The 9,416-nt window shown below is 46.9% G+C and overlaps 1 long non-coding RNA gene across 1 annotated transcript; it reads right to left on the bottom strand.

Moving 5' to 3' along the window:
• Positions 1-445: 445 nt before the first annotated feature.
• LOC120606698 (uncharacterized) lies at positions 446-3,307 on the bottom strand. Its single transcript, XR_005653949.1, has 4 exons — positions 3,186-3,307; positions 2,518-2,603; positions 1,497-1,717; positions 446-1,211 (listed from the first exon to the last, which is right to left on the bottom strand). It is a non-coding gene; the product is annotated as an uncharacterized LOC120606698 (long non-coding RNA).
• Between the last annotated feature and the right edge of the window lie 6,109 nt (positions 3,308-9,416).

Raw genomic sequence — 9,416 nt, 5'->3', positions numbered from 1 at the left:
GAGTAAATCCATTTTTTTCCCCCTGTGGCATTAAGGATAGAGAAATTCCTAGGAAAATAATTTGTCAAGTCCTGACTGATCAAAGATACATATGAAAGGAACCCACTTTTTTTCTTCCCAGGGAAAAAAACCAGCCCCCACCTAAGCTCAGAATGAATCGGGCAATTCATTTACCGACTGTCAGATAAAGTAGCACAATCCGCATCACGTCTTTAACGGGGACGGGACCAGAAGGAAGCAATTCTGTGCCCACTGAGTGTACAAGCTGGGGGTATGTTAGTGATTAGAGGGATTCTGGCCTGGGGGAGGCAGAGAGATATGACTCAGATTCGCAAATGCACCATAAATCTCCCTTTTATTCAAAATGTGTGTTTTATAGTCGTTTCCTGGCCAATTGCTGCCTTGAATAAATATATAACATATCTGGACTTAGCTTTTAGGCGCAGAGCTGGCGTTTGTCTGGAGGGCCAAATATTCTTGCTATTTCCCAGAGCTAGCAAAGAGCAAATAATGCAAATCTCCCTTCTCCCCGACTCACCGGCCACATACTGCATCGAAAATAAAAACGGGGGTTGGTGCTAATTGGGCCACGAGAGATAACGCAACACTCGGTCAGTTCGGTTCATTTCTTATATTCTCCAAACAGGCTGCCATTCGATTCTGTCGCCCCGATGCCCTTCAGCCAGGCACACACCAACGAAGTTGCAGGTTTTGAAACTCATTGAAGATATTTTGTTAGATCTGCTAACTCAGACGTTTGGCCAGGAACCTTGATTTGGAAGATCAAGGGTTTCCAAAACGGTTTTTAGGAGATGTCCATTCGTTCTGGGAACACCAGGCCTTCCCACTTCCGGCCCATCGCATCGAAACTGCCACCACCAGAGGCGGGAAAGGGAGAAGACCCATGACATTTTATACTCCTTTCCTCCCCCTTGCCATCAACTTCATCTGAGTTTGGAGTTCAAGACCCAGAGTGTTTTTATAGCCCTGTTTATTGAGGGCTGATTATATGCTAAGCATTTTACGTATTACCTGGCAGAGGCCCCAAACTTACCTTTGAACTTTTTAGACGTCAATGCCAAAAGAGATACCTTCTCAGTTCCAAGAGTCTCGGTATAGCCCTGCGAGGCTGCAGGACCCATTCTTATTCCCATTTTGCAGGTGAGCAAATAGAGGCTGAGAGAGATTGTCACTCGCCCAAGGTATTATTGCTGCAACAGACAAACACTTTTACTCCTTCATTTGCGACGCTGGACACTTGCAATGAGCCCAGCTACAAAGCCAAAATGGCACCGTCTCTGCCCTCAAATAGATCTCAGTCCCCTGTGACATTAAATGTCTCGTGTCTGGATTCCTGTGAGTTAGCACGGGGTCTGGCAGGAAGTGGGTGCTCTGAGACTTTCTGCCAAATTCCCAAATTCCTGACAGGCTGGCTGAGCTAAGCTGGAGAGAATGTTAATTTTGATATATACGCAGAGGTTCATGAATACACTTACGGTCAGAGGAGATGTTTGGGGAGAGGAGAGGGCTGTGTCCGGTACAGCCTTCATGTTACAATATCAAGTCAGGATCCTGGTGTGGAGTGTGGCTTAAAGGAGAAGCAGGGTGGAGGCGTGCGGGGTGACTACCTGGGGCGGAGCTGAATGGGCCACCTGGAATGGAACCCCACCTGTGCCACGGCTCCACTGTGCCAAATCTGGGAAACTTCTTTAACTTTCTGTAAAATATCGATAAGAGGATCGCTTGTGAATTAAAGCCGTGAAGGCATAAGGAAGGATCTGTTTGCACAGATCCTCGCCAAGCGTGTAACACACACTCAGAAAACAACACTGACTGCAGATATTGTCTGTCTCCTGCCTGTTTCCAAAAAGAATCTTTGGCTGCAAAAATGCATGCGATCCACAGACCAAAAATAAAATAAAATAAAATAAAATGATAAAGCCAAACATGATTAGCACATATCAACAAATTTTTGGTCTTGGGTGGCAGATCGTTTTTCCAAAAGTGGGCACAGCAGTATTTTTATCCCATATTGTCTTCCAGAAGGGGAGTCCGACTCTCCCCCTTGATTATGGGCTGGACCTCGTGGCTTACTTTTGGCAAATGCTCCCCAGCCCTAGGGGCCGAGCTAAAAGCAGGCCAGGCCCAGAGTAGGGAACAGGTGGTGACCTGCTCTGTCGGGAAACCTCCCAAGGCTAGGTCATAAGAGGTGGTACCACTTCCGCCTAAGTTGCCCCTGGATTGGGACACTCACTCTTGAAACACAGCTGCCACTCTGTGAGGATGTACAAATGAATGCACAGGGGGAGCCCAGGAGGACAGAAGCTGAGGCCCTCGGCCGAAGCCAGCATGCACCCCCAGACACGTGAGTGAAGAGCGTTCAGGTCATTCTGTCATTCTGCCCCCAGTTCCTGACATCACGGTACCAAGACCGATCAGCTCTGCCCTGCCTCGTCTCGCCCTGTCCGAATCTCTGACCCACAGAATCCAGAAGCATAAGAGAGGGTTGTTTCATACCACATTTTAGGATATTCAGCCTCCAGAGCTGGAACACCCTGTGTAGTTAGTTCATAGAAGTGTATTTGGCTCTGAGCTTCCTTCTGCTAAAACAAGGAGAGAATTATAGTTACTTACAAGAGCCCAAAGAGTTTGTAAAAGACAAACAAATCAAGATGTTTGCTAAAAACCAGGAAGGAATTTTCCCCTGGGTTCTTGTAAAGATGATGTCGTGCTATGTCATTTTTTTGGTGATGTTCTTGAGGAGACCATCGTGCCGAGCCCAGTAACAGCTGCTATGAAACTTTCTCTCCTGGGTTCCCTCCTTATGCTGCCAAACCCCAAAATCTAGTGGTCCAGAGGCTAAAGTGAAAAATCTGGTCACCAAGGTTTCTGCACATCTGGTTTAATCTAGGGCGATATTTTATAGAATCAGTAAGCAATTGAGGCCAGACCCTTAACACCAGCACCCAGAGGCCAGGCCCTAAAAGGATCTGTTGAAGAAATAAAAAAATAAATGGCTGTACGTCAATTCAGACAATCCTTCATCGACATGATTTCTCACCACAGAGGAGGACAAGAAATACCCTGGTTAAAGGTAAAAAGTCAGCTTTCAAACCGAGAGACAAGTGGGTTCGAATCCCATCAATACCTTCGATGAGCCGTGTGACTTTAGGAAAGTTACTTACCTTGTCTGGGTCTGGTTTCCTGATCTCTGAGGCAGGGAAAATAACACCGCCCATTCCACAGTGTAGTAAGAGCCGCGTGTTTTTAGAGGCTCACGGGGCGCAGCCGAGGTCAGAGTGATCAGCTGCAGGCCTTTCCCTTTCACCCGTTCTCTCTCTTTCCCGAGTTTCACACTCTCCCCCGGCCACTTGAGAACAAGTTTCCGTTTCAAGTGGTTCCCTTGGGAATGGGGCCCCAGGTAGGGGAGCCAGGGCGAGACCATCTCGCTAGCACTCAGGACTGAGCTAAAAACAGGCCAGGCCCAGGGTTGGGGGTAGGGGGGTGGAGGTGACCTCCTCACTCTGCAAACCGTGTCCCTGCTCTCTGGGGAAGCCGGCCAGCCGGGGTGCCCTGCCCTAAAGGCCTCATTTCCTCCCCTCCCCCAGCACCCTCCACGTCGGGCCTTCTCCTCTTGAGGAGGGAACTGTAAGTACTTTAGACAACAGGCCGATAGTGTCAAAGAGATGGATGGGACAGGCAGCTTATCTTGCTTAAAGAGACATGACCGGCTGGGCCTGTTGCTTCTCCCCCTCCTCTTCCTTCCCAGCCTGTGAATTTAATTTTCTTCCAGACACACACACACACACACACAGACCCTGGGCAGCCTCTGTTTCTCAGGAGACTTTACCTCATCTTCCTCCCTCTCGGCCACTATTCTTATCACTTATAAAGCTCAGAGAGCAACCAGGACACGAGACTGTGGCCTTAGAGAGACTTAGAGTAGATTCTGCAAATTTGAGGTGGGGGCAGAATGAGGGAAGTGTCTTCCCCTCCCCTCAGCAGAATTCTCTAAACAAAAAAAAAAGAAAAAAGAAAAAAGTAAACAAGAAAAGAAATTAAAAAAAAAAAAAAAGGAATCAGTTCCTCCTTATTCTTATTTGATAGTCTGTACTCCAAACCGCTGGGCTCACAGTTTAGATTCTAGAATTGTATTCCAAAGCTTTGGGGCTTTGGGGCTGCAGGAAGCGTGTCAAAATAAAGGTGCTCAGGGTTCTAGCCCAAAGTCTGAAGTTACAGGGACAAAAGGATAGAATATCTGCCCCCAGGACAGTCCTAGAAAATTAGAGATTGTGAATTCAGGAGGAGCTTTGGAGCACCAGTGATTCTAAGAAAAAGCCCTGGAGGGTCCAGCCACATTCCTTCTGAGCTCCTACCCAGGGCAGAGGCAGTGTTTCTTCCCCGGTGGATAGTTAGCGATGTCTGGCGACACTATTGATTGTTGTGACGTGTGTGTGCTTAAAAGGATGCTGCTGGACATCAGGGTAGCCATCATAGCAAGAACTGTCCAGCCCCAACTATCAACAGTGCCAAAGTGAAGAGACACTGCCCCAGAGGAGTACCAGTGCAGATGTATAAGGAAGAACGCTCAAAGTGGAGCCTTTAAAAGCCAAGATTTACAAACAGCTTAAATATGCATTAATTAGGGGACTGATCAAGTGAACAAGTTTCTAGCTGCAAGTTAAAATCACTGGGAATTATAGTATTCTGATAGTTAGCTCTTGACCTCAGAACTGTCACTCAATTTGTCTGGGGAGGGGCCCAGACATCAATATTTTATAAAGAACCCCCCTCCCTTCCAACACACCTCGATGGTTTACTATACAGCCCTAGATGAATAAACTAGGTTCTATCTCTCTTCCGGAATACTATGCGGCAGTGAAAAAGGATGAGGATGATCTGTATGCATCTGGATGGCAAGATTCTCACACATTGTTGAACGTAGGAAGCCAGGTGCAGAAGCATATGTTCAAGGCGTATCCATTCAGAAGAAAACAAAACAAAGCAACTCCCACCCCACCGGAAAAGTCTATGTACCAGTAATATAGCCACACCCAAAACAAGATGGCCTCTTGTACGGGGTACAGTGGAGGTCAAGTGTAAAAGGGGTTCTGGAAAGATACATGCACACTAAATGCTGTCAATAGTTATTTCCTGGGAGACGTTGTGGGGTACAAGATTGGGGTGCGGGTCCACGTGGCTTTATCTGTCAGGTTAATTTTTTTAAGCAAGGAGAATGTATTCACGACTGTTTAAGTAAAACTTAATTACAACAGGAAAACCAAGGAGAAAAGTGGGAATGTGATCACTTAAGGCTGTCAGAATCCAGTGAGGTCGAATATTGTAGGAACACCAGGCCTTTGTCGGCTAAAGCCTGGGTTTATTTATGTATTTAATATCTGGAGGCAGTGACTTCTCACTGGCTCTGGCCCCGACACCCCAGCTTTTCGGCTGCCCTGAGCTCCTATGTCTTGCCAAAGCACTGGGCAGCTGATTGGAGCAGAGGCTGACAGCCGCTCGTTTTATTGGTGAGTGTCATGTCCAGGGAGCTTAAACTGCCAGATTTCTCTCTCTCTCTCTTTCTCTCTCTTTCTTTTGAGAAGGCTCCTGTCAGTGATCAAAGCTGTCCCGTGTCTCTGGGGAGGGCAGGTGAGAATAGAGGGGGCTGAGGAGGCTGTCCCACTGCAAGGCGCTAAGGGTCCCCACCGGGATTCAAGAAGGGAGAGGGGAGTCGAGATGGCTCAGGAAGGCGGAAGGGGTAGAGGGACCCTTTGGGGTAGAGTCATTCCCACTGTCACGCATTCAGCCATTCCCCATTTATTGCACATCTACTAAGTGCCAGGTCCTGCGCCAAGTGATGATGATAAAGAAATGAAAAAGCATTAATTATCTCTGCCTTCAGTGAGACAAACATTCATTTCTCTAGTCAACAAGTATTTGTTGTGTACCTACTATGTGCCAGCATTTGCTAGGTGCTGGGAATGTGGAGGTAACAATAATAATGATATGTATTATTATTATTATTATTATTATTATTAGTGGTAATATATTAAGTACTTACATAGGACATACTATGGCAGGCACTGTGCTCAGCTTTAGTATACATTAACTCATTTAATTTTTAAAGCAACCTTAGGAAGTACATTTTATTCTTATCCTTATACACAGGAAGAAATTTAGGCACAGAGAGGTTAAGAAACTTGCTCAAGGTCACACAGCTGGTATGTGGACTAGCTGAAATGTAAATCCATGCAGCTGGCTTAGGAAAAGCCTCTGCTTTTACTCACTCCGTTATACTTTTGGTAAAAAATCGTGGACACCATCTTCGTCCCTCTTGTAGCTAAAAGGCAAGCGTGTGTGTTTGGGGAAGTGGCGAAGTTCTCTGCTTAACTCAGATTAACCACCTGTAAATGAGGTTGATGTATGTCATCGTGTGGGGACGTGGCGAAGGCTGCTCAGAGGAAGTGTTCTTTAAGTCGCAATTTGAAAAGGCAAGTAGAAGTCGACTATCAAACTAGGGAGGCAACGCTTCTCTCAGCAGAGGAAATACCATGCACGAAGGCCCTGCGGTGAGTCCTGAGCTTAACCAATTTTTGGAACAGGAAGAAAAAGTCAGGATGGCTGGAACACAGGACATCTGGGGGCAGGGTGGAAAAGGTCAGAGAGAGGGGAGAGGGCCAGGCCACAGGGCGCCTGAGAGAGACAGGGCCTAGGAGTTCGGTCTGCTCAAGCCTGGGTCTTCGGCAAGGGAACATGGAGACCAGCTCACTCTGGCCGCAGTGAGGAGGAGGGCTGGGGGGTGTTAGTATAGTAAGTGCAAAGGTGGGAACAGAAGAAGGTGACTCTTAATCCAGCCAGATAGAGTGAGAGGTCAGGATCTCCTTTCTCTTTATGCTCATTCCCTTCCAATTGACACCCCTAATTCCTCCCCTGCTACACGCCCCCCACCACAGCCCGAATGTCCACACCCACTCAGCACTCAGGCATTCCGGTTTTTGCCTTGTTTTCTGCATGGCCGCCTTGTCTCTGAGTAGATTGGGGTACAGATGACTGGGTACCCACCTTTGAGGCCTCTCAGGCAGACACTCTCAGTTCCTTCTCTTTTTTCCTTACCCCGATCAAGGCAGCAATAGGCTCAGGGCAATTTTATGCCTTTTTTAGGTCAACTACTTATTTTCCCAGCTTCTCTTGCAGCGAGAAGGAGCCACGTGACTCAGTTTTGGCCAAAGAATCATGGAGGAACTTTGTTGGGGTTTTTCTAGGAATATTTTCCCTTCTTTTTAAAAGGAAGTGCCTTTCTGTTTGTCTTTTCTTCCCCGATTTGGACACTGGAGTAAAATGTGATATTTGGTGCTCCGGCAGCTATCACGTGACCATGAGACAATAAAGATATTAATATGGTGAAGACGAAAGATGGGAAAAGTCTGTACCTTTAGTGAAATTGTTGAGGAGCTGCAGCAGCTCTGGGAATTTTTACCCTCAGATTTCTCGTTAAGTGACATTGTAATATACAATATATTTTAATATTGTTATGGTTCATTTGTCTGTTACTTGCAGCCAAACATATCTGGAATGACAGAGCATGACAGGGAGAATGGGAGGCTCAGAGACCACCTCATTCACTTCCCCTCCTGCACAGAGGAGAAAACTCAGGCTCAGAGAGAGGAAGGGGCTGGTTCAAGGTCACACAGCAAATCACTGGTAGAGCCAAAGGCAGGAACTTCTGCCTCACTGGTCTAAATGGGAACCTAGGCTATCCCAGCCTGGCACTCTTGCTTGTGTTCTATGGGAAGGTCTCCGTGGATGACAAGAACATTCAGGAAATGTACATTCTCACTTCGTTTTCCATTTACAGAGACATCAGCTGCATCAGGGAGAACGCCAGAGAGATCTTAGGTTTCTCGTTGCCATTGACATAGGGGAAATAAAAAGTCCTTAAAACAACCGTGCATATTAGCTTAGGCCTTTGGGCCAGGTTAAGAAACATCACACCTGAGTGTAAAGGTATCAGGCAACAAGGAAGGAAATACTGTCATCATTCATCCATCCATCTGCCTACCCACCCATCCACTTATCTGTGTCATTATTCCATCCATCATCCATCCATCCATCCATTCATCCATCCATCCATCCTTCATCATCCATCCATCCATCCATCCATCCATCCATCATCCATCCATCCATCCATCTTCCATCCGTCATCCATCCATCCATCATTCATTCAAAAAATATTAACCAAATATCACTTTGCGCCAGGCACTGTGCTAGACCCTAGAGGTAATTGATGAGTGGGACGCTGTAGTAACAGCTACAACCGCCATTGATTGAATGCTCATTCTTCACTCAGCTCAATTGTATTAGTTCAGACTCTTTGAGAAGTAGATACTAAGATGAGACAGGACCTTCAGGAGGTTTACTGAGGGGGACCATCTAAGGAGAGCAAATAAGGAGGGAGTTAGAGGAGGCTGATAGAGCCGTTAGATCTGATACACCTGTCCCCTATGAAGGAGACAGGGAAGGAAGGAAGGAAGGAAAGAAGGAGGGAAGGAAGGAAGGAAGGAAGGAAGGAAGGAAGGAAGGAAGGGAAGGAAGGAAGGAAGGAAGAAGGAAGGAAGGAAGTAAGTAAGTTCGGGTCAGAATGCTGTTTTAAGGAAGGTTCAGCAAGGCCAATGAGAAGTCCTTGAGCCAAAGCCATCCATCCAAGGAATCCCATGTCTCACAGGAACACACCTGCCTTAGTGTCCCTGCTGTGCTCAGTTCTTGGCTGGGAGCAGCCCAAGGTAAGTGTGGCCTTGGTGCCAACCCGGTGATGGGTTTCAGAGTGCAGCAGCGGCTGGAGCCCTTGCTCAATTACTCCTTTCATAGTCGCTGGTCTGCAAGGAATATTTTCATAGCTACCACAATATCATTTCATTTAATTTTCCAAACTAACCTATGAAGTAGCAACTTAAATTGATTCAGTCGAACTCATAAAACTGTCCTAAAGAAAATGTATTATGTTCCATAGCAGTTGAGGCGGGGCAGCAGCCAGCAGGGCTGGTTCGTTCCATCACCATCCAGTTAAAGATCCAGCCTCCTTCAAACTTCTTGCTCTACTGCCCTGAGCCCTCTGATCCGCTCTTTGCATGGGCATCGGCCAACTTCAGCAATTCCAGTCCCTACAATCAGATCTCACAAGGTCCACGGCAGAGGAAGGGCTGTCTGTCCTCTTGGGTCTATTTCCTAGAAGCTCCTACACACACCTTCTCAAATCTCATTGGTCAGAATTGGCTCAGGCGTCTTTTAGGAAGATCACCAGCAGGTGATTTTCATAACAGGCTTTGTCTAAGCAGGATTCTGCCCAGCAGCTGGGGCCTGACTATCCAGAAACAGAGAGTCATTTTGGGGATGATTCAGTCAACAGATTCAGGGTTTTG

This window comes from Pteropus medius, unplaced genomic scaffold (genome assembly GCF_902729225.1).
Source record: "Pteropus medius unplaced genomic scaffold, Ma_sr-lr_union100, whole genome shotgun sequence".
NCBI lineage: Eukaryota > Metazoa > Chordata > Mammalia > Chiroptera > Pteropodidae > Pteropus > Pteropus medius.
The sequence above is the reverse complement of the archived record's forward strand: the minus strand, read 5'-3'. Positions and strand labels throughout refer to the sequence as shown.